General features: G+C 44.2%; 1 pseudogene; it reads right to left on the minus strand.

The window, feature by feature from the left end:
- Positions 1-21,711: 21,711 nt before the first annotated feature.
- LOC128106578 (corepressor interacting with RBPJ 1-like) lies at positions 21,712-25,470 on the minus strand (annotated as a pseudogene).
- Positions 25,471-26,088: the final 618 nt, after the last annotated feature.

Genomic DNA, 26,088 nt, shown 5'->3' on the forward strand with positions numbered 1-26,088 from the left:
TTTCTTGACATTATTTAAGAGATTTATTGATTTCCTCCAACTATTTTTGGGTCTTTTCCTACATTTCTTTAAGGATTTTTTTCCATTTCCTCTTGAAGGACCTCTATCATCTTCATAAAGTGATTTTTTAAGGCCATTTTCTTGTGCTTCAGCTGTGTTGGATTGTTCAGGTCTTGCTATTGTAGGATAGCTGGGATCTGGTGATGCCATATTGCCCTTTGTGTTATTGATTGTGTTCTTACACTGGCATTTAGGCATTTGGATTGGGGGTGAATATTGGCTTGTATTTATTGGATGGGTATTTTGTTCCCTGGCTTCTGTTTCCTCTGATCTTCTGGTCTAAGTGACCAAGAGTTCTAGTGACAGATGAGTCTTCAGGTCCAGTAGGATGTCTCCCTGGGATTTTGGTGACCTTGGGTCCCTTGATCTGGTCTGGCCTCCAGTAAAGCTGAAGTCTTATTGGGTCTCTAGATCTGGCCTGGCCTCTTCTTCTGGGGTATCTAGGATGAGCCTGGCCTCAGGTAGAGCTGCTAGGGCTATTCTTCCAACTAGTATGGACTGTGCTTGGGCCAATGGAGTTTGCTAGAGTTCTAGGAAAGGGCTTCTTGTCGATTGGTGAGGGCGGGTGTGGTCTGCTGGGATTGGCGGTGGGGGCCTAGCAGACAAGTTGGGATGGTGTTGGCCTGGGGAAGGGTCATGGTGGGCAAAATGGGAGAGTATAGTTCTGTATATAGTATATATAGTTCTGTATATAGTAGGCAGATCACTCACTCCTTCTGGTTGGTGTGTTCTGTGCCTCAGTGGCAGAAGTTCACTGGGATGGGGGTGGGGGCCCTGTTGTGTACCCCAATATACTGTGTACCCTAATAACTTGTCTAGGGATCAGAGGACAGAGTCAGCCACTAGATTAGACGGAAAGTGGTGGCACACACCCTTAATCCTATCACTCGGGAGGCAGAGATCCGTCTGGATCTCTGTGAGTTCAAGGCCATACTGGAAACAGAGCCAGGCAGTGGTGACACACACCTTTAATCCTAGGAAGTAATATGGCAGGGCACAGAAAGTTATATAAGGCGTGAGGAGACAAGAACTCACTCTCTTTTGATAGAGGATTTTGTAGGAGTAAGAACTAGTGGCTTGCTCTCTGCCTCTCTGATCTTTCAGAATTTACCCTAATATTTGACTCTGGGTTTCTTATTATAAGACCTTTTAAGATTCTAAGTGTTACAGGGCCCAGAGGCAACAGGGCCAGGGATGAGCTGGGATGGTGTTGGCCCAGGAAAGATCACAGTGGACAGAGTAGACCAGAACAGTCTTGGCTACTGATTCAAATGCAAGTTTGCTTAACACCATATGTAATTACAACAATCAGCACCGCTGCACAGCTGAGGTACTGAATTAATATGCAAAAGACTTTGAGATTAGCACAATCAAATCACATAAATGAATGCTCCCATGATGTCAGTCCATGAAAAAGGACCCCTGTGACTGGGTTGGCTTCCTCCATGTATTTTTATTTATCCTGAGGATGTTCTGGAAACATACATTTTAAAAAATTAATAGCAAGCATGACCCAAGCCTCGGGCAGGTTGTTACAGCTTCCAGGTAAGGGAGGTTCTGCCTGCATTATTGCATCTTTTCTTTTGAAAATGACCCTTTCCTGGTGTGCTAGCCAGAGCTCTATCACGTGACAAAACACCGGAGTCACAAACTTAACAGAGGAAAGAAGGTTATCTAGGCTGCTGTTTTCCAAGGTTCGGTTCATGGCCACATGTTCGTGCTGCTGTGACCTGCAACAGCACAGAACGTCACGTCAGGAGCGCATGGCGGAGGAGACCTGCTCACCTTGTGGTGGCTGGGAAGCCAAGGGGAACTGGGGCAGAGACTGGAGGAGCCCCATAATCCCTTCCAAGGGTATGTCCCCACTGACCTAAGACCTCCCGTCAGACCTCATTTCTTCAAGCTCCACCACCTCCCAGCAGTGACGAGCTAAGGATGAAGCCAGCCCAGGCCTGTGGGGGTCATGCCAGCCTGAACTAGCATCTGGGTTCATTGATCTAAAAAGCAACACTCTTTCTATTTTATAGAAGACAGCAAGGTACCAACCTTGTTGCCGCCCATTTTAAAGTAACCTTTCTTTGTGAGTTTTGCTGTTATAACAAATACTGTCTGACCTGGTGGTTTCACCTCAGACTTCGGGCAGTGTGAGCTTTGATGGCCGTTGGTGGTTGAGAATGTTGAGGCTGTTGCCATTCTTAGAAAAGCTTAACTGCAGAGAAGGTGATGAATCAAGGGATATGGTTCCTGGTCCCCTGGCCTCTCCACTCTCCCCTTTGCTTCTGTCAGTGGTACGGGAATCGGCAGATCCATTCTCCCAGCATTGCGGCCATTTTCAGGAGTGGGTAGTTTTGGAGTTCTGCTCCTGTGAGTGAACCATTTTTTCTTTTTGGTCTGCAGCTGATGAACACTCATGCAACAGTCTAGATTATTACACTGTTGCTGTCGTGTACTGTTAAAACTTGGTTTTCTTTGGCTTGCCCGAGATGGTATCTTTGCATGCATTTTCTTTGTTGAGTAAATGACACAGCTATAACTTTTAATATGTGAAAATACCTGTCTCTTAATGGTAGATTGGTTATTTTATAAGCAAAACACTTCCATCTTTAGTTTACAGGTGTACCAGACCAAGCTTAAAAATGCACAGTTTATTTAGTCTTTTTTAAGAAACTTGTTTATTTGTGTGTGTGTGTGTGTGTGTGTGTGTGTGTGTGTGTGTGTGTGTGTGTGTATGTGTGTATGTGTGTGTGTACACTCTCCAAAAGAATAAATTTGTTCATATTTGGGTCATGAATTAGGGCTTAACAATATCATAAGATCAGTAAATTACCTTTATATCAAAAGACAACCAGGTGGTAGAGATTGAAGAATTGGCTTTCCTCCAAATTCTAGGCTGTCTGTCTATGTGTATGTATGCATGTACATGTATATATATATATATATATATATATATATGTATGCATCTATCTATCTATCTATCTATCTATCTATCTATCTATCTATCTATCTATCATCTACCTTTAGCCATCCATCCCTCCATCCGTTCACTGACCTTTTCACAGTGATAGATGTTTGTTTTTATAAATGAATTTTCTTCTTGGCCTCCTGACTTCTATAATCTTCTATCATAAATCATTAACAAAAAGGACATGAGGATGGGAGGGGCTGTGTCTGGGGATGTCTGAGGGAAATTGGAAGGGAAGTCAAAGTTGGGTAAATATGACCAAGATACATTATCTACATTAATAATAAAGAATAAATAAAAGATACTTAAAAATAAACGATTATCAGTTGAGTATATTAAAACAAGCTTTATTTCGTACATAAGCAATACATACATGTATGCTATCATGATTCTAAGGGCTAGAATTCTGCAGGCCCAGTATTAGCAAGACCACAGTCTCTCAAAAGTCTTAGGGGAAATTTTACTTCCTTCCTTTTTCTAGATTCTGGTGTCTGTCACAGTCTCTGTCCCTGTCATCATGTGTCATTTGTTGTTTGTCCATTTTCACACAATGTTCTTTTGCCTGTATCTCAGTCCACATTTTCCTCTTTTTGTGTGGCTACTAGTCATTGGCACAGAGGCCCACAGCAATTCAGTATGACTCATCTTAACCTGAATTTCTTTCCTTTTCCACTGTTTTTTGTTCACGTGTTACTGCACGTGTGCATGTAGATAGGCATGTCTGCATACCTGGAGGCCAGAGGTTGACATCTGGTGTCTTTTTCAATTGCTCTCCATCTTTAAAAAAAATGCAGCCGGGCGGTGGTGGCGCATGCCTTTAATCCCAGCACTCGGGAGGCAGAGCCAGGCGGATCTCTGTGAGTTCGAGGCCAGCCTGGGCTACCAAGTGAGTTCCAGGAAAGGCGCAAAACTACAGAGAAACCCTGTCTCGAAAAACCAAAAAAAAAAAAAAGATGCATTTAGTGATGTGTATGAGTGCATGCACACACATGGTGTGTGTGTGTGTGCGCGTGGGTGCATTTTCCATGGCATTTGGGGGTTGACAGCTTGTTGGGAAGTGCCTTTACCCACTGAGGCATTCCACTGGCCTTCTTTCTAATTTTTTAAGCCAGGGTCTCTCATTGAACCTGGAACTCAAGAGACTGAGCTAGACTGGCCGGCCTGCAAGTCCCAAGGCTCCACCCATCTCTGCTTCCCCAGGGCTGTGAGTACAGATGTGCCACGCCCTGTGGGTTTTTATGCAGATGTTGATGACTCAAGCTCAGGTCCCAAGCTTTCATAGCGCATACTTTATCTACTCAGTTCCTTCTTTTTATGCTTTCCCCCCCTTTGGTAAATTTGAAATTGTAAACGGATAAATTTTTGCAGAGTGAGCACAGTCAAGGAAAGGCCATTTGGCTCAAGAGCTAGAACAATTATCAGCAATCTAGAGTCTTCCATCCTGCTCCCTTCCGTCATTATCTCCTTAAGATGGTTTCTGCTGTGGCGTCTGTCACTCTGGACTAGTTCTGTGTGTTTTTAATGTCATAGTATACTCTTTCATCTCCTCCATCCCTCTGCTATCTGGCTGAATAATTCCCATGTCTTGATGTAGAGCCAGAAAGCTTTTATTCTCTTTGCTTTTCAGTGTTTATCTTAGGACTATGCTCTTATTTTCTGTGCTATCATTGATGGACCTCCAAATTTCTTCCAATTTTTTTGTAATTATGAACAATACACTTTATGAATTTTTTTATATCTTTAAGTACACCTATCTCTGTATGTGTTTGTGTTATCTGCATGCTTAAAATTACAAGATTGTAATTCTAGATGCTAATATCTGGTCTTTGTTGAGTAGGTGATTTTCCCCTTGGGTTCTTTCCCCCTCTCTGCTTCTTAGGAGGATGTGGTGGCTGAGGGTTGCCTTATAGGGAATTCTGAGATCCTGCCAGGTTTGGCCACTGTGGGTTCTGGGTAAAATATGTTTCTAGGTATTGGGAGCTGACACTTAGTAGTGGTGATGACTAGGGGATATAAAAGTGTCCACAAGAGAAGGGAAATCAGGGTGTTTTACCAGGAACTGCCCCCTGGGAATGGAGGCAGAGAGTGAGGAGAGGCCAAAACAGGTAATCTACTGCAGAGCTGAGGATGAGACTGGGGATTGGATATGGAAGGAAGAAGTGAAGATCTGGAGCTTACCTACCTGATTCACTGGTGTATTTGCTTCTCTACCAGGCTTGGCTGGTGGGTTCCCAGGGTGTGCCTGCTGGAGTTGGGGCCTGGGATAACAGGGTGTGTTGGAAGGAAGATTGGAGGAGAAGATCTGAGTAATCCACAGGAGGTGGGGGCAGAGAGGAGGAGAGACCTCAGCAGCTGATCTGTTAGAGAGATGAGGATGAGACTCAGGGATTGGATTTGGAGGACAGAGAAAGAGGTGAAGATTTCCAGTTAGATCTACTTGTATCCCTGGCCAGGGTCCTTGTGGGTTCCCAGGGACTAGCTGGGGTTGGGGTCTGGGATAATGGGAAAAATGGAAAGAAGGAAGTTTGGAGGGGAAGATCTGTGTGACCCACGAGGCGGGGGTAGGAGGATGGGAAGGCTGCAGCAGGTGGTCTTCTACAGAGCTGGGGATTGGACTGGGGGAATGGATTTGGAGGAGAGAGAGGTGGAGACGTGAAGTTAGCCTGCCTACTCCCCTGGCCTGAGTCTTTAATGAACTTTTCTCATCTGGGCTGACAATGCTCTCTCCAGGAGCCTAAGAATGCCTAACAAAAACTCCAACACCAGACATGAGAAGCCTTCTTTGGTTGTTGGCCAGGGATGTCCAAGAGATTCCTAAAGCATACAGCCTAATGCTGGTGCCCTTGTTTGTCCCTAGAGGTGGAAGTTAAGTCCTTATCATTGAAGACACCATGTCCATCATAAACAGGGCCCAGAGAACCTGAGCTGTAGCTGACCTGAATGTCTCCTCTCTGAAGACTAGCTTTCATGCTACCAGAAGGCACCATGCAAGCTTCCAACTGTTGGAGGGAGGCAACTAACAGTCCTACCCAGCTATGAACCCCACCAATGACCAACATAGCATGATAACCCTAAGGGTGCAGAAGTGTCACACATACCTTGGAATTAAGACCCATTCAACAAGAGGGAAACCACACTTAGTACCAGGAACCTAGCTAATTACTCAATAATAGTGAAGTCGTGGTTACTGAAGAAGAATCTACATCCACTCATTTACTAAACCAGGATAATCCCTAACAACAATCTAAACATTTGTCCTTATGCACACAGATAAGATTATTCTTCATCCTTCATCAAGGACTTTTCTTTGCAACAGACAGAGACCACTGCAGAAAGCCACAACCAGTCAAAATGCAGAGTTGTGGAGCCTAGTTCCAAAGGATGCATCTACAAAACACACCCACACATGAATCTCAGGGTACACTGAGGATAACGGAGCAGAAAGATTATAAGAGCCAGAGGATTCGGAAGTTTGCTGTGAGATTGCATCTCCTAGTAACATTAGAAGCTGCACCCATGAAGTCTCATCAACATGACTGCCAAAATGTGAGCTGAACAAAGATGAAACTAATGGACATGTCCAAGTGGATGGGGGAAGCCCATGAGGCTTCAACTCTACACAAAGAACTACAGGCAACAGGAACGTGCGGATTGGGAGGAATAGTCTTCCTCAACGGAGAGCATACCATTTGGTTATCCAATACTAAATGGTCAGCCTTGAAAACATACATACAGGTAACATTATATGGACTCAGAAGTTACATTTAGAAATACATATTATATATACATGCAGTATCAGTCAATGAAACAGAAGCCATGAATTTGGAGGAGAGGATGGAGGGGTATATGGGAGGACTTGGAGGGAGGAAAGGGAAGGGAAAATATAATCTTAACCTCAAAAATTAAAAAAGTAAAAATCTATCCCTGGTTTTCTTCAAGGTTTTCATCATGAAGGAATTTTGAATTTCTCTTTTTTGCATCTATTGAGATGACCATGTGATTTATGTATTTGAATCTATTAATTTGACTTAGCACATTTATGGATTTGGATATGTTGAACTATCCTTGCATCCATGGAATAAAAACCACTTGGTCATGATGGATGAAAATTTTGATGTATAGTGGAAAACAGCTTGTGTAAGGATCTTATTAAGAAGGTTTTCATGGATGTCTGTTAGGGATTTTGGCCTACAGTTTTCTTTGTTTTTATTTTATCTGGTTTATATCAGGCTTATATGGCCTTTGTGAGTTTGATAGCATTTCTTCCACCTTTATTTCATGGATGAGCTCAAGAAGTATTGCTGTTAGTTCTGTAAGGTGCCATTATGATTGAGCAGTGATGAATCCGTCTGGTCCAGGGCATCTCTAAAATCCAAGATTGATGATGGCTGCTTCAATCTCATTGCTTATCATTTGTATATTTATTTAACTTATTTTTATTACTTAGTTTAATTTTGGCAAGTCATATGTATCTAGAAATTTATTCATTTCTTCTACATTTTCTAATTTATAGGTTTTCAAAGTATGTCGTGATGATTCTTTAACTTTCATAGATTTTCATTGATGTTTACTATAATATCTCACTTTTAACCTTTAATTTTTAAAATTTATATCTTCTCATTATTCTTTCTTTTTTCTTCCCCTCTCTCTCTTCCTCTCTTTTTGGTTAGTTTGGTTAAGAGTTCATCAGTCTTGTTTAACTTTCCAAAGAACTAGCTCTTTGCTTATTTGATTTTTATTATTGCTATTTTTGTTTCTATTTTGTTGACTTCTGTCCTGATATTTATGATTCCTTTCTACCTGTGATTATGGATTTGTCTTGTTCTTGTTTCATTCTAAGACACCAAAGTATAGAATTGAGTTATTTGTTTGAGATTTCTTTTGTAGATGTAATGGTCTTATTAAATAAGAAACACAGAGCCAAATGCAGAGTTAAAAACCCAAGAGGTCAGAGCAGTAGCTAAGAGCTGAGACTAAAACTGCCTTCTTACCTTTGCTTCCACTGCCATCCTTTCCCTCAGAAAGAGCCCTACTTCCTGTGTATCTGTCTTTTTATTGACTTTCTGTTCTGCCTTCTCATTGGTTGTAAACTCAACCACATGACCTCCTTGTCACTGCCTGTCTATACAGACCTCCAGGTCTTCTATGGTTGGTATTGAGATTAAAGGCGTGTGTCTCCATGCTGGTGGTGTCCTTGAACACACAGAGATCTGCCTATCATGTGATCGGGATTAAGGGCGTGTGCTACCACTGCCAGACTTGTGCTATGGCTTGCTATTAGCTCTGAACCCCAGGCAACTTTATTTATTAACATACAAATAAAATCACATTTCAACACAAATAAAATATCACCATAATCTTTAATTTGTTTCAACAATAAATCTTTTCTTTGAGAATGCCATACATGTATATAATACACTCTGCTCACTCTGCTTATTCTCTTCCCCAACCTCTGTAGTTTGTCCCCCACCCCTGGCAGCCCACCTTCTTCCTTACAAATATGTTTCCCACCTTCAAGACTTTATTTTTGTTCCACTGAGTTTAATGAGGGCTGTAGCTAGAGTTTTCCTGCCTGGTCCACAGGACAAATCTCTCTCATCTGCCAGTCCCACAGCCACTCAGACCCAACCAAGTAAACACAGAGACTTATATTGGTTACAAACTGTATGGCCATGGCAGGCTTTTTGCTAACTGTTCTTACAGCTTAAATTAATCCATTTCTATAAATCTATACCTTGCCATGCGGCTCGTGGCTTACCGGAGTCTTCACATGCTGTTTCTCATTGTGGTGGCTGGCAGTGTCTCTCTCACCCAGCTTCCTGTTCTCTCAATTTTCTTCTCTGTTAGTCCTGCCTATACTTCCTGCCTGGCCACTGGCCAATCAGTGTTTTATTTATTGACCAATCAGAGCAACGGATTTGACATACAGACCATCCCACAGCAGAGGGCTGTCTGACTGTAGGTTTGGAATTCTGCAGTGGAGCCTGGCATACTCACCAGTGGGCACACAATTGAATACTACTCCCAAAATATTATTTGCCAATATAGCAGCAGTAAGTGGTACAGCTCCACGTCCCACATCCCCATCTCTACTCCTGCACTGTATCCACAGCTGACCATTGGCTGGGATAGTCTCCTGTAGGCTCAGTGCCAACAAGTGCAGCTGCTGTGAGCTGATGATTGCTATGGCCCTGTAATGCCTAAAAGACAGGATTTTGCAGCCCTTGTCCCCGTGCTTTGTGAATACAGGGCTGAGTTTATTGCTGTAAGACACTTTACATTTCCAAACTCACAAATGCCTATTCAGTTTCCCTAGAAAAGTGTTCTCAAGAGAGTTACAGCAGGAAAGATAAATACACACTTGGGACAACTTCTGATGTTGCAAAACTGAGGCCTTTAATTAAGATCAAGCCTGGAAAGCTGTCCAGCATCATCATTCTCCAAGACGCCTGCTGTGTTTGGTCCAGCTGACCCAGGCCTCCCGAGGAAGTCCCAGTGACATATCTCTGACTGTTAGCAAGGCATGAAATAAAAATTGCAGAGAGCTTCCACTGCTGTAGAGGAGAGACATTGTCTATAAAAAGCTAACAGCTCTGTTGAGCAATGTACATCTGTGCATTGCACTGTATGTTTAAAGGAGTATGGAGAAAAGCATCTTCTGGTAAATGTTACCTCTCTCTATGTGTGTATTTCATGTGATTAGGCTTTTTCATAGATATCAGTTTTTTGAATGGAGTCTAATGTACACAATTAATAAATAGCTAGCATGGCATATACAAATTTAGTAGCTATTCTGAAATGGAAGGACTATATATTTCAGCCAGGATTGGAACCTTGAGAATGCCCACATGGGTTGGCATAATTTCACCTTGGTCATTAAGGAGCATCATGAATTGAAAGAAAGAATAAGTCCTGGGGCTTGTTGTATAAAATACACTCATTAGTTTTTTCAAAAGGACATGCTCACCACTATCCACATGAAAAAAAATTCAATATCATTAATTATCGAGGAAATAGAAATTTAAAAGTATGTTTAGACAACTCCCATTCATTAGAATGCCCATTATCAAATAAATAAAACTACAAATAAATAAAAATATCAGGTGTCAGGAAGTGGAGAAATTTGAAAACTTGAGTAGTCATAAGCCGGAATGCAGCCATCTTGGAGTCCTTAAAATTTCAAAGAGAATAGCCGTGTATTCTAGAAATCTTACCCTGTGCATATCAGTTGCCTTAGCTTTTCTGTAGAGATGTGAACAAAGGGTTTTTCACTGCAGATGGGACAATAACCATAGACCAAAGTAAGGATTCTTCTACTTAAATCCAAGTTGATACGTCAGTGAGTTTATTAGCATGGCTGATGGTTACCTACAAGAATGTGGGTGACCTGTGGATAGCTGCATGCAGCCAAGTCCCACACAACATGGATGATAGCTACAGAAGCTGAATCATCAGGCTCCACTTTTAGTTAACCTTTCACCCTATACCCTCTAGCATCTTGTAGGCTTCCTTGTAATTGGGGCAGGATGGGTAGGTGGGAATAATGCCTAGAACCCCAGGCAAGGGCTCTGTGACCTTCTACCTTCCTTTATAGGAAGTGTCTATAGCTTCTTTACTATCATCATGGACCTATTTATCATTGCACTGTCCTGTTTATTTGGTTGTCATGGCTACCAGGTCAAGGTAGTTTCTCCTCCAAGATGGTGGTGGTATGATATTATGTCCATAGGAAAAAGTCATACGACTTCACCCCACATCCATCCCCCCAAAGTTTACTGTGAAACTATATGCAGCACATTTTATTATATACACTGGCAGTGTATAGCACATCTTGCATTTCATATAACCCTTGATTTAATCAAAGTATCATGTCAAGTGATTGTCCCCCACCATCTGAATGTGTGCAATTATTCTCCTTAATGTTCTCCAAGGACCACATCATCTAACAGCACAATTTTCCAGAATGTGTCCTTACTCATCATGGACGCATGGCTGAACATACATAGTGATATTACTCTTGATATGTGACCATTAAAAAAAATTCACATTATCTCTTTGAGACTCTGCTTCCTTATTTGTAAAACATCACAGTCAATTTCTTCAGTTAAGCCTGTGGAAAAAAATCTGTTTCTTGAGATGTGCTGATAGAGGCTCTACTTTGCAGAGTACACTGTGTTCCTTTTCCTTGCGGCTTCAAGATGGTAATTCTAGTGCCCAGAAGAACCTGCTTTGAGATGTATGTTAAACTGTCAATAAAATGTCACCTGGGAGAGTATGGCTAAAGTATAGGAAGGAGTCGCAGACCAGTGAAGGCCTCAGCTTTGGGAATACCCACCCTTAGTAGCTAAGTCCTCCCAGGGGCAAGAGAGGCTTGCCTGCATGTGCCAGCCTCTTGCCATGGTCTGGGGACACAAAGGCCATTTGGTAAAGGGAAGTGATGCATCTTCCTGACAAAGTTCCTGCCGGGGGAAGTGTTCATAACTCAGCCCTGGGCTTTCTGTGAGCTCGGCCAAGTCTGTCAGGCAGGTAACAAACACCTCGAAGGAAGCAATGTCAGCCCAGCCTGGTGACTCTGAACACTGCTTCCTTAATTACTTTGCCTCGTGACAAAAGCCATTTATCAGGCTTGAAATAAAGTGGTTTTAAAGTCAGAAATTTATTTGGCAGCCAGTCAGAGACTGTAATTTTGGAGGCATTGGTTTAAACATAAACTAAGATGGAAACAAATTGAAGAGCCGGCCAGCACTGCGGATGCACAAGGGCACTGTTGTTTTCCTTGTTTTTGTCTTTCTGACTATCTCACCACATCTTTCCACTGTGTTCCTAGTAAGTTCTAAATAGAATTCTACCCTGGACCTCAAAAGAAGATTCATTAAGTTTCAATTTTTTTTTTTTTTTACACTCATCAAGTATTTCTTACACAAATAATTCCAGTGAGGAGAAGGTTGAGGGAGTCCTGGAACAGCTGATTCATGTCTTCAACAAATGTTTATTGAGTACCTACTATGTGCCAGATTTTGACCTAGGGAGTAAGGAAGTGTAGTCGTGAGCTGGCAGAAAGATCTCTACTTTCTGGAGTGCGCATGGGTGTAGGAGGAAAGTATAGACTTAGATGAGCAGGCATGGGCCGTGGTAAGGAAGAGTTGAGGGTGTTCTAGTTAGCTTCTCCACTCCTTGACAAAACATTGTCCAAGAGCAGCTTGAGAAGGAAAGGATCTATTATATCTTAGTTTGCAGTCCATCATCATCATCATCATCATCATCATCATCATCATCATCTTCCTCTTCACCATCATCATCATCTTCTTCCTCTTCTTCATCATCATCATAGAGGGAAGGTACTCTGGGACGTGGACTATTTCCCACACGGAGATCCCTTAAGTTTGTGCTGGATGTTAGTGAAAAGGGTTCCACTGTCAGATAAACACACTGGTGTCATGGGGTTAAATACCAACTTAATGACCACAGTCAAATGAAAAACCAAATCCATTTTCCTTTTTTTAAACTCAAAGTTTCCAAACATCTTTTAGCATGGCTGCTTCACAGATAACAATTCTCGGAATGCATTTCGAGCCCGGAAGGTCCTGAGCAGAGTCCTCTGCACACACTCAGTTTTTTGCTTCCTTATTTCCAAGGCCCCGTTTGTGGCAGCAGGGAAGTCTACAGTTGTTTTGAGTTAGATATACCTGCTGGACCTACTTGGCTACATTCTTGAAGCCACACACTGAAGTATGTTTCACCCTCCTAACTCTGGAAATTGTCCTTCTAAAGTTCCACACCCGGCTTCAGTTGGAGCAGTGTGGCTTCCAGTGGGGACATAGAGATCTACGGAGAAGATTGAAATTGCTCTACATAGGGAGGTGAGAGACTTGAGTCAAGGCACCTTCATTCTCTTGCTTGGCTTCCCTTGTGACTTTAACAGGACACTGTCACACTCTCTGTTCTCTTCTTAGTCTCTCTGTTAAAGATCCACAACCAGTGTATGTATCACAGAGCCTACGCCTTAAACCCCAGGCCTGTGTCCCTGACTCCCCCCAGTCCAGCCCCAGCACCACAGGTTACTGTGATCCACACAGATCTCCTCTGAGCACCATGCCTGCCTTCCACAGAGGTGAGAGTGGTTCACACTTACAAGGTAGAATTCATCAAAGGAAGATTATTAACAGGTGGCCAAGAACTGAGGCATAGACACGGCTGAGTGAGTGAGTGTTGCTCAGTACCAGTACTGCTGATGGGAGGGGACGGTGTAGTGCCAGGATTCTCAAATCCACTCTTAGAAAAAGATACTATACATAAGAGGACGCAGGACAAGAAAACCAAACAAGCACGAGTCTGAGAGTCAGATCTGCCCGTCAACCAGAGTAGACAGGTCACCTTAAGTCTGCAATCTGTGATGGATTTCTCCAGCTCTCCTCCAGACTCAGTTCCCTCCTCTGTGACACAGCCTCTCTGGATCCCTGTGATGATAAAGACTTCCTAAGGGTATTTGTGGACATCTCTGAAGGGCCTTGCACATGGCAAGAACTTGGGGACGGCAGCAGTGAAAGGTTGTGACGGGTAGGAAGCAGGATCAGTCGTCGTTCCGTAGAGGAACCTTGGCCAGTATGTCATAATTAGTGGGAGAGCAGAGATCTCTTGCAGGGTCTCACTGTAGTGGAGCACATTTCTCTTCAGTCGCTCATTAATAAGATTCTTTTATTTTCTTTTTGATTTTTAAATTCTCTCCCTCCCTCCCTCTCTCCCTCCATTCCTCTCTCTTTCTCTCTTCCTCGTGTGCTTGTGTGCGTGCATGCGTGTGTGTGTGTGTGTGTGTGTGTGTGTGTGTGTGTGTGGCATTTCTGTGCATGTAGTAGTACATATACCATGGAGCCCACATGGAGGACATGAGGACCATCTCAGGTGTCAATCCTCACCTTCTTTGTTTGAGACAAGGTCTCTTTTGTTGTTGTTTTTTTAATCCTCTGTGTATGCCAGGCTAGCTGTGCCATGATATGATGCTGTGGGATGGTCTGTATGTCAAATTGCTCTGATTGGTCAATAAATAAAACACTGATTGGCCAGTGGCCAGGCAGGAAGTATAGGCAGGACTAACAGAGAGGAGAACAGAGAAAACAGGAAGGCGGAGGGAGACACTGCCAGCCGCCAGGATGACAAACAGCATGTGAAGATGCCGGTAAGCCATGAGCCATGTGGCAAGGTATAGATTTATAGAAATGGATTTTTAAGCTGTAAGAACAGTTAGCAAGAAGCCTGCCACGGCCATACAGTTTGTAAGCAATATAAGTCTCTGTGTTTACTTGGTTGGGTCTGAGCGGCCGTGGGACTGGTGGGTGACAGATTTGTCCTGACTGTGGGCCAGGCAGGAAAACTCTAGCTACAATAGATCGTCCAGGAATTCTCCTGTCTCCACCTAGTATACCCGTGTGGATGCACTGTTTTCACAGACAATCATGGTAGAGTGTCTGGCTTTTATTTGGGTTCCGGGGCTTTGAACTCATCCTCATACTTGCACAGCAAGCAATTTCACCCATTGAGCTGTCTCTACAGTCCAGAATTTCTGAAGGAATAATCCTGTTTCTGATGTTTGAATTACTTTCTGCAAATTTGGACTTTTCTTTGAGACAAAGGATGAGTGTTCAGATTTCAGTGCATGAGAAATGCTTGATATGACTTCAAAACACAAAGCTGAGAAACATTACCTTCTAAGAAGGCCACCTTACACATTGCCAACTGGTACAGTTCACAGATATGAGTGGAGGGCAGGCTATGTCTTAAGCCTTGAAGAAAGTGAAATGTCCATGGGCCATGGGCCATCATGCTGAGAAATCACTACAGCTGTTGGACTGTTTGGAGCTTGGGTGAATATTTCAAGAGGCCACCAAAAATGACTCATGTAACTAGCAACAAGGTAGGAGGGACAAGAAACACAAGAGCCCCAGTCATATGCCAGAGCTAGTAACTTCTATCCTCAAGAGAGTAACATTCTACCCAGTGTCTAGACTTCTTCCCAGACTAGCCCACACCAATCTCGTTAGACTGAAAAGCATATCAACTGGAAACTCTAGAACTATTAGGGTCACTAGGATGTCTATAAGCTAGTGTGCATACCTACTCAGTGATATCACAATGTGAGGTTTCACTAATTATTCCATTATCAAATATAAAGGCACAACAGGAAAAGGGGGAACTCCTTTACTTCATTCTGTCCCCAAATGAACTCACTTAGTTTTCTGCTGTCACAGTTTCTTACATAGCTTCTTGGTATTTTCTGTTTGCATGAGGGTCATAAGTACAAAGTTCACGGCATCACTCCGAAGGTCACCTGTGAAGTGACACTGAGGTAGGACAATAAGCAAGCTGTGTAGTTATCTAGTGGGGCAAGGAAGTTCCAAGAAAGGGGAACAGCGATGACAAGTCCAGGGATGAGAGTGTGGCGGAAGGGGCTGAGGAGCAGCAAAGAGATCTCACACATGAGTAGAAGGAAGCCACTGGAAGATTCTAGTTAACAATAGGGAGAATCTTTAGGATATTGTTACATAACAATCAGTTGAAGGATGATGGGATTGTGAATGTGGATGCTAGTGAAGTAGAGAAGAAGTTGGACCCCAGATCTATTTCAAAAACAAATAATTAATGCAATTTATTATTGAAATATTTGTGGAGTATAAGAAAATGAGAAGAATGTAGGACAGTGACTGAAACCTGCTTGACATGCTTGCAAAATTGTGATGGGGTCAGTATTCAAAGTCCAGCATGATGGTTTGTAGGATCTGGGCTTCTCCTTCCATGTCCTGCAACTTTCTGGACACTGTGAAACCAGCCATGACATTGTGATATGCTAAAACTCTGTGCTCTAAGGTGAAGGGCACAAGATTAGAATATAATATTCCACTAAATTATACCTAAAATTACCTCTTTGTGGATTTTTTCACTAGACATCAACCCCTTGTGTTTGTTAGGCAAGTTCTGTACCACTGAACTATGGCCTCAGCTCTATCTAAATTGCCCATTTTCCATATTTATAGGATGCTTAGTAGAGCCGAGGTGTTTCATTCTGAGAATTCTGGACTCATTGGTTGGGGTAGCTTCACTAGTTCATTATTCTAGAAAGTTCTGTGACTCTGCTTTTGGCAACCACACTGTGCAATGCATCTCATTGTGTGCCGCCCATCGATCACTTTCTGTGTCTTTTAATGAAAACACAGTGAAGACGAATGTGCTATTTATAATTTTCTTCCTGGAGTCATTTCAATTAAAAGTTAATTAAGTGTCTTTGCATCATAATTTTAAAGTATTCTTTCTGTAATAGCGAGACAATGTGAGAGCTGTAAATCCCTGACTCTAAAATAAACTTCTGCAAATGCCTTTTGAAAAGCCACAGTTTGTACTGACAGCATTGCTTAAACACAATTAATGCTTTCACAACTTTATTAATTATATTAATATAGTACTGGAGAGATGAGCTTGGGATTAATGATGGTTCAATGAAGGTATTCTTCAAGTGTTGAATTCTAGGGGTTTGGACATCTAGTGTGGGATTTCCTAACCTGGGGCTAGTGGTTCTCCCATTTGGGGGCTGTAATAGTTGCAATGTGAATGAATGTCCCTTCAAGACATGATAGGTTGAAAGTTTAGTCCCAGCCCACAGTGCTGTTGGATGGCCTTTAGATGGTGGGGATGTTAGATCACTGGAGGCCTTCCTTTAAAGAGAACACTGAAATGTATGCTTGCCTCCCTCTCTCATGCTCTTCTTCCCCATTTCTTCTCTTCCCCTGTCCTGGCCACCATGAGCTGAACAGACCTCCTCCACCATCACGTATTTCCACCTTGATTGCCATGCATGCCCAAAGCAATAGGACTAAGTAACCCTGGCTGATATATCTGAAATCATAAGCCAAATTAACCCTCTCCTTACATCTTGATTGTGCTTGTCACAGTGACAAACGTTGACTGCTGGCTGACCCGGGGATGTTGGGAAAAACCTGAAAGGCTAATGAAAATCCCAGGAGACTCAGCTTATTGGTGGACAAGATCTGAGTCAGTGTTTGCATTAAGACCCAAGGTGAGTCTGAATAACACCGAAGCGTAAAAACCACATTCCCCTCCTCCTTTGTGTGTGAGTGTTCACGCACATGTGTGTGTGCACAGTGTGTGTGCTCATGTATATGTGTACTCGTATATGTGTGTGCCTGTGTATATGCATGTTCACATGTGTGTATATGTATGACAGCTCAAGGCTGATATCCGGAATCTTCCATCCTTAGTCTTTTGAGGCAACATCTTGAATTCAAATCTGGTTGGAGTGCTGTGGGATGTTCTGTATGGCAAATGTGTTGCTGATTAGTCAATAAATAAAACACTGATTGGCCATTGGCTGGGCAGGAAGTGTAGGCGGGACAAGGAGGAGAATAAAGCTGGGAAGTGGAAGGCTGAGTCAGAGAGACACTGCTAGCCGCCAGGATGACAAACAGCATGTGAAGATGCTGGTAAGCCACGAGCCATGTGACAAGGTATAGATTAATGGAAATGGATTAATTTAAGCTGTAAGAACAGTTAGCAAGAAGCCTGCCATGGCCATACAGTTTGTAACCAATATAAGTATCTGTGTTTACTTGGTCTGGTCTGAGTGGCTGTGGGACTGGTGGGTGATAGAGATTTGTCCTAACTGTGGGCCAGGCAGGAAAACTCTATCTAGAAATGGCGTCCAATGTGGTGGCAAGAGTTTCCACCTAAAAACTGAGAAAAAAGATTCTAAAACAGAGCTAAAAATGGTTCTTAATTGTCTCTCTCAAATGAGCGGCAGCTGCTGGTTTGAGCTACTGATGGATTCCTATCATGCACGCTCGACCTGCTGCTGCCCTATGGCAGGAATGAGGCCTCTGCAAGTAGCACATTAAGCTGCATGGTGGATTTAGACTTTGCTAGTACAAAACAAAAAAAGAGGTTTCTGGGCTACACGCTGCTTGGATAAAAGCATAGACCCACGATAACTCCCAGAGCTGGTGGAAAATGTACTACCGCCATGTTGGGAAACTGAGGTGGGCGGAGTCAGCAGCCACAGCTGCTGCAGTTTAAAGCATAGATTCACAATAAGACAGATTCAGATGTAATAGTTTACAATGTGTGTAAAAGATACGTAGGCTTGAAAGAGACAAAAAAGGTGATATATAGAGTTATAGAAACAAATACATAGTTTTAAAAAATAAAGTCTTTAAAGAGACAGTAAAATTAATATAAAAATAAGCCACGTAAAGATGAATATTACACAGAGAATCTGGATTGTGTTGTCTTTGGGATTCTTAACTGCAGAGAGATATTTGATTGTAAAGGAAGCTGAGTTAAACCAGTATGTATATTTTAAAGGTACCTTGACTTCAAAATTTGGATGTAAGGATGTGTTGCTTTGGAAAAGAGACTCTGCTTTTGTTCCCACAGAAAGCCAGAGGCTATGGATTTGTTCCAGATTAAGATACATCAGGTTTGACCAGCCAGGACCCCCTGAAAGGTCTCCGATGACACCATGGCCCAGATGACTCAACATCCAGAATGGTTTCAAAGCAACTGGCTCAGACGATACAGCCTCACGGGCTACTCCATGGTCCTAAAATTTTCTTTGTGTCCCCATAAGATACAGCGTCCCCCTCCAGCAGGAAGTAGTAAGAGAAGCTACGCCCAAATTCCCAAATTATATGTAATTTTACTTTGTTAAGGTTAAAACCTTCCATTTTGAAAAAAAAAGGGAAGTGCTGTAGGATGTTCTGTATGGCAAATGTGTTGCTGATTAGTCAATAAATAAAACACTGATTGGCCATTGGCTAGGCAGGAAGTGTAGGCAGGCGGGACAAGGAGGAGAATAAAGCTGGGAAGTGGAAGGCTGAGTCAGAGAGACACTGCCAGCTGCCAGGATGACAAACAGAATGTGAAGATGCCAGTAAGCCACGAGCCACGTGGCAAGGTATAGATTTATGGAAATGGATTAATTTAAGCTGTAAGAACAGTTAGCAAGAAGCCTGCCACGGCCATACAGTTTGTAACCAATATAAGTCTCTGTGTTTACTTGGTCTGGTCTGAGTGGCTGTGGGACTGGTGGGTGATAGAGATTTGTCCTGACTGTGGGCCAGGCAGGAAAACTCTATCTAGACTGGAGCTTACTGATACAGCTGGTCTCCCTAGTCAGTCAGCTTGCTCTGGGGATTCCCTGTCTATCTTCTAAGGCTAGAATTATATATGGGCTCTCTTGCCCATGCAGCAAGGTATTTATGTAGATTCAGGAGATCAGACCTCTGAACTCCAGTGTTCGTTCATTCTCTCTCTCTCTCTCTCTCTCTCTCTCTCTCTCTCTCTCTCTCTCATCTATCTTTCTTCCCTTTTTTTTCTTTTTCAAGACAGGATTTCTCTGTGGAGCCATGAGCCCTGGATGCCCTGGAACCTCTATGTAGATAGACCAGGCTGGCCTCAAACTCAGAGATGTGCCTGCCTCTGCCTCCACCTGCCTCTGCCTCCGAGTGCTGCAATTAAAGGCGGGCACCACCACACCCAGCTTGATGTTCTTGATTACTTGGTGAATGCTTAACCTCAGAGGCATTTCCTCAGCCTGAGAACCATTTCTTAAGAACATCAAACTCCTTTATTCTTTTAGGTCAGTGATTTTTGGATTCTGGCCATGATATCCCGGAAGACCGAGTCTGTGGTATGCAAGGAGACTGGTCCATTTGGTGTGATGTCCAAGTTCCATGCTATGGGTGAGGCATTGGCTTGTGGGTAAGCAATCTTCACATTTTCTTCCAAATATAGCCTCTGCTGTAGAAGACTCCAAGTCTATTTTACTGCCTAATACAACCTCTCTCAGATAGCTCTAAGTGCAGAGGGAGGCTTCTGGTCCAACTCAACATTGAGAATGGAGTCTTCTTCTCCAATCCAAGATGCCTCTGCTACAGTCTCTGTTGTGGAAGACATTTCCTGCAGGGTTGGGGTGTTTTACTTCTACATTCCACGTCAGGAGAGAAAGACAGTCTTGCACTTCTTGATAATGGACCTAATGAGAGACAAGTACTGTTCTAAGAACTCTCTGGGAAATTTCTTAATTATTCAAAATCCAGGGGAGGATTTAGCTTTATTCTCCTTTCCATTTTATGAAAGGAATAGAGGTACTGATAACTTGCTGAGGCCACCCTGGCTTCGATTCAAGCTAAGATTCAAATTGAGGATATTTGGCCAAAGAGTTTGTAACATTGAACTCCCATTATGGTCTACTGTTTCCCAGACTAGCTGGCTTTCTGGGTGCCCTTCTCTTTTTTCATTATGTTGGCCTCTGAATTTTAATAAACAATGGTGGTACTGAAAAATGGTCCTAGAGGGGCAGCCGTGCAGACTGCTGAGTGGTCTGATGTTAGAGAGAGAACAGGACCTCCTGGGAGCTTTCCCTGCTTGGGCAAGAAGGGCCTGGGTGGGACGGAGCATGCAGGGTGACATACAGTAGAGGTTCAGTGGTCTGGCTAACCCTGCCCTATAGACATCCATCCTGATAGGGCAGTGCTCATAGCATCCTCGTTATTGAGTTGTTTGAATGTTGATTACTATATGTCACTTCCATTGAAGCCAAGGCTGATATGATGACAGGTCCCTGAGTCATTATGAACCTTCTAGGTCAGAGGAATGAGAGGGCCAATTGTCCATGAGGCTGCCAGCAGCTGCTAAGTAGAAAGCTGATGGCCATTGACCAGCTGTTAAGCTATGGAATAGGTAGAGGCAGAGAGTGGGGGAAACACTGAATTAAATAAGAGCTATGATACAGGGAAGATTTCTCAACCTGACCCAAACGGGGTTCCACTAAAGAGAAAAATATAGCAGAGCTCCAGTGTTAAGAAATTAGTTGTATTGTTATTGTTCATACAAAGAAACTATTAATCCTTCATGTCTTTATTAACTATAAAATTACAATGTATCAAGAAAGTAGGAACAAAATTACCAGAGCAATAAAGTTGTACATTGTATCACCAGCTAAATGTGAGGGGTGATATTATTTTTATGGAAATTACCACAACTCATAACACATCTATGGCACTGGCACTACATGTTCTTTGGGTGTGGCCAGCATCACTTGGGTCTTATGGGATGACTCAGGTCTCCTGTGCTGTCTTTAAAGCCACTGAAAAGATCTCTGCTTATGCAAGGCCTTAAGGATTTATAAGTCTCCCTTGGGTGCAAAGACATTTCTTTTTTAAAAATTTTTTGAGCTAGGGTTTCTCTGTGTAACAGCCCTGGCTGTCCTGGAACTCGATTTGTAGACCAGGCTGACCTTGAACTCACAGAGATCCTCCTCCCTCTGCCTCCCAAGTACTGGGATGAAAGGCGTGTGCCACCACTGACTGGCAAAGATTATTTTTTAGTGAAGAGACTTTAAAAAAAAATTGTGTGTGTGTGTGTGTGTGTGTGTGTGTGTGTGTGTGTGTGTGTGTGTAAGTTAGCCCTTGATGAAGATATTCAGGAAGAAAATACTCTATTCCCAGGGAGTCGGGCCACTACTGCTCATCCCCCACCCCTCCCTCCTGGGTCCTGGGTCCTCACTGCGTTCTCTCTTCTCTACCCATTAGTGCATGGCTTAGGGTGCCCTTCTTTCTGCTCTCTCTGGGACTCCACTGTGGCCAGTTCCTCATCTCCCTTTGCCTGTGACTACCAGGGCTCCCGCTTCAGCTTCTGCTGTTCCAGGCCCTGCAGTGACTTTGGATTCTCCTGTGTCTCTCAGACCCTTTCTTCTCTGGACTATGGTGATGGCTTTCCGATTTCTGTCGCAACCAGAATCGACCCATTTTGCTGTTCTCCCCAGAATGCTCTTGTTTCAGAAGCCTTGATTTTTCCTTGGCTTCCCCCATCACTGGGAATGCTAGCGCTCTTCGTGACGTGTCCTCTTGGACATGTCCTCTTTAGAGTCACTGCTTTAGTGTCTGAACATTTGTTTTCTTCTTTTCCTTCCTCTTCTCCTTCTTTTCTTTGTTGTCCTTCTCTTTGCTGCTTTCTGAAGTTTTAGAGGAAGAGAAGGGGGAAGTTTTTCTTTCTTTTTGTGTGTGTTTACTTCCACTCTTCTGTTACTTTGTCTTTCTCCTTCTCTTTTCTTCCTTTCTCTCGTTCCTCCTTTTCTTTCCAAGTCTATCCTGTTTCCTGAGAAACTTCTGTTGGTTCATCAGTGACTTTTGAGAATTCAACTTCAGCAGAGAGGGGCTGAGAAGAGGTCTACGGCTCCTGTCACCACTAAGGGCCCTGAAGAGGCCTGTAGTCTGGGCTACCACCTGGGACCATGTCAGTGTCTGGGGGCCATGCTGCCATGGGGGCAATGCCAATCTGAGTGGCCTGTGTTCCCACCTGGGATATAGGGACATTTGAGCCTGGGCTGCTGCCAAGGACCATGTCTGGGTTCATGGTCCTACCACAGCCAGGGTCTGTGGTGTTGATGTCCAATGGCTCTTGTTGCCACCAAAGGCCATATAGATGCCTGGAGTCTAGGATGTAGCCTGTGACCATGTTGGTGTCTGAGGGCTATGCTACCACTGGACCATGGTGTCATCCAGGCCAAGGCTGCTGTCAAGGGCCATGTCTGGGTCTGTGGCCCTACCACAGCCAACATCTGTGTTGATGTCCGTGGCTCCTTGTACCATTCAGGGTCATGTCAATGCTGGATCAGGGCTGCCGCCTGGGGACATGTTGGTGTCCAAGGAACACATTGCCATGGGGGCTATGCCAAACCTGGTGGACTACACTGCCACCTGAGGCCATGGTGACATCCAAGCCCAGGTTGCTTCCTAGGACCATGTCTGGATCCGTGGTCCTACCACAGCTGAGGTCTATATTGATGTCCATGGCCCATATTGCTACCAAAGTCCACAGAGAAGCCAGAGATCTAGTCACAACCTGTGGCCATGTGGGTATCTGAGGACTGTGCCACCACCAGGACCAAACTGATCTGAATGGCCGGTGCCACGGTGGCCATATGGGCCAGGGCTACTACTGAGGGCCATGTCTGGGTCTGTGGCCCTACTATAGCTAGGGTCTGATTTGATGTTTGTGGCTCCTGTTGCCACCAAAGGCCATGCACATACCCAGGGTCTGGTCAGCCACCTGAGCCCAAGTTGGGCCATGTCACTGCAGGGGCCATATTGATTGGGGGGAGGAGGACTGTGCCACCACCTGGGGCCATAGAGATGTCCGAGCCCATGTCTGGGTCTGTAGTCCTGCAGCAACTGGGGTCTGGGGTGATGTCCAAGGCTTCTGTTACCACCAAGGGCTCTGTGGATGCCTAGGGTCTGGTCAGCCACCTGAGACCATGTTGGTGTCTGGGGGCCATGCAGCCGCTGGGGCCATACTGATCTGGGTGGACTGTGCTGCCACAGGGGCCAAGGCAAAGTCCAGGCCTGAGCTGCTGCTGAGGGCCATGTCTGGGTCATGGTCCTGTTGCAGCTGGGATCTGTGCTAATGTCCATGTCCTGGGTTACCACAAGGTATCATAGAAACCATGTGTGTTGAAATTGGAGGACTGTGCTGAGCTGACCTTACCACCCCCCCTCCACCATATGGTAGCATGGGGGCATGGGTGAGGGGTGGTACCCCTGTACCCCTTGCTACCTGTGGCAGGTGAGAGAGCTGGCCCCAGGATCACGAGAGTGGAAGAACTAGCCCTGGCCCTCACCAGCTGCAGCACACAGAAGAGTAGACCCTGTAACCTGCCAGCGCACCACAGTAGAGCTAACCCTGTTGTCAGGGGTGCAGGTGAGCCAGCCTTGAGGGTGTGAGAATCTGAGAGCTGACCCCGCCCCTCCCCCCCATACATCCCCTATAGCAATCGGGAGAGAGGGCCCTGCCCCTTACCTGGGGAATCAGTAGAGCTGTTCCTGGTGGTATGAGCATGAGTGAGCCTGATCAAGGGGCCTGAGAGGAGGAGAACAGGCTGCATTGGATGGGCTGGCCAACGCAGTGCTGAAGAGTGTGCCAGGGTGGGGGTGGGGCTGACCCATGGGGAAAGCTGGCAGGTTGACCAGTCTGGCTGACACCCAGGTCCAGGACCGGGGCTGTGAGTTGGCCCACCCCAACATCCACCTCATCTGTGAACTGTTAGAGCATGAGAAGGGGACGAACCTACAGATCCCAAACTGCAGGATCTCCAGGACACAGGACAACAGCACAAATCTTGGTGGGGAGGGGGAGCCCGGTGAGAGCCCATTGTGGATGGTGTGACAGAGGACAGAGGCCTCGAACTAGACCCATGACTCATGGCAATGAACACTTGCAAATGAGGATGAAAGGACTAAAGGGTGACATGTGTGTGGGACTCACCTGTGGGACTCACCTGTGGGACTCACCAGGCCACCGCACAGCTTCCACAACGAGATTCTCCTCCTCCTCCTCCTCCTCCTCCTCCTCCTCCTCCTCCTCCTCCTCCTTTTTCTTCTTCCTAGTTCTTTTTTGTTTGGTTTGGTTTTAAATTTTTATTTTAAATTTTATTTTGCTTTGCAGGGAGGTTGCAAGGGCAGAGGGTAGATGTGGGGGTGGGGGTAGGGATGGGGAGTGAGGGGGAGATAGCCGAGATTGGGACGCATGATGCGAAAACCACAGAGAATCAGGAAAAGTTAATAGTAATAAAAAAGAATTCAACTTCCATGTCTTCTTCACCGTCATTTGTAACATAGTCCTGTGGTGAATTCATCTGCAGTCAAGTTTCTCCCTGGTACATTTCGTTTCAACGCAAACCCACTGCTTCTCATGTCTGCTGTCAGCTCTGAGGGGTACTTCGGCAGCCCTGAGCTGTCTGCCAGAACTGAACTTGCATTGATTCCAGAAGACAAAACAAGGGGCGCTCTCATCTGTGTTCACATTACCCCACTTGTGATCTTTGATACACCTTACATTGTAAACCTGAACACCAAAGGGCTGATCTCTGACGTTCATGTCGTCTTTGGCGTATTTTTCTCTTGGAGTACCTTTCTGCCATTCAAATTTGTATTCTTTCTTTCCTTTTGTTTCTTCTTTCTTTTTTTTAACTCTTGGTGGGGCCTCCTACGTGACATTCAGGACATTCTTTACCTGTTCATCTCCCATAAGCAGTAGTGTCAAAGGCTTGGTCTGTTATTATGGCGGGAGCGTGGTGGCAGGTGGGTGTGGTGCTAGAGAAGTAGCTGAGAGCTACATCCTGATCCCTAGGTGGAAGGCAAAGGCATTTCTGATGAGGTAGACCAACCAACCTCTGAATGACTCCTTGGTACCAAAGAGGCCACAGTATAAACTTAGACACTAAGTTGATTTGGTAGTTCTTGGTTACAAGGGGGTTGATGACACATACAATAAAGAATATGGTAGCTTTATGCTATTCTAGCTGGCCTTGAACTGACTGTGTGGCCCGGGTGGACCTCTAATTTGCGACCCTTCTGACTCACCTTCTTAAGTACTGGGATTCCAGGCATGGACCATCACAGCTGGCTTATTCCGATTGTTTAGATGGATGTGAGTAACATAAGCTCCCATGAGGGAAGAACCTTGATTTTTCCCATATTCTTGGTGTTGAGAATAGTGCCTACAACAGCTCTGTCTAATAGAAATACAACAAAGTCCATAAATATGAGCATCATACATAATTTTAAAGTTTCTAGCAGCCACTTCCAAAGAAATAAGAAAAACAGGTGGAATTAACTTAACAATGTAGCTTATTTGACTCAATTTACTCCCAAAATTATCATTTTAACATGTAACCCATATAAAATTATTAATTTTATATTTTGTGATAAATCTTTAAAATTTTATATGTATTTTGGTTTCAGTAGACATTCCAGTTAAGACTGACCACACCGTTACTATTCCTGTGGCTAGTGGCAGCTGCTTTGGAGAGCATAGTTACAGAAGATAATAAATACTCAGTAGATGTTAGGAAGAAGAAAGCTGTGCAGATGAATAAAAGAACTTCCAGGCCCTCAGGCCTTCAAGATGCTGCCTTCAGAGGTTCTGGTCCTCATTCCCACTTAACAGTAGAAGAGAAACTCCTCCTCCCAGGGCTTCCGGCTCCTCCTACCTGGTCTCTATGCCCT

This window comes from Peromyscus californicus, unplaced genomic scaffold (assembly GCF_007827085.1).
Source record: "Peromyscus californicus insignis strain IS unplaced genomic scaffold, ASM782708v3 Scaffold_9__1_contigs__length_137607984, whole genome shotgun sequence".
In the NCBI taxonomy this organism is placed as follows: domain Eukaryota; kingdom Metazoa; phylum Chordata; class Mammalia; order Rodentia; family Cricetidae; genus Peromyscus; species Peromyscus californicus.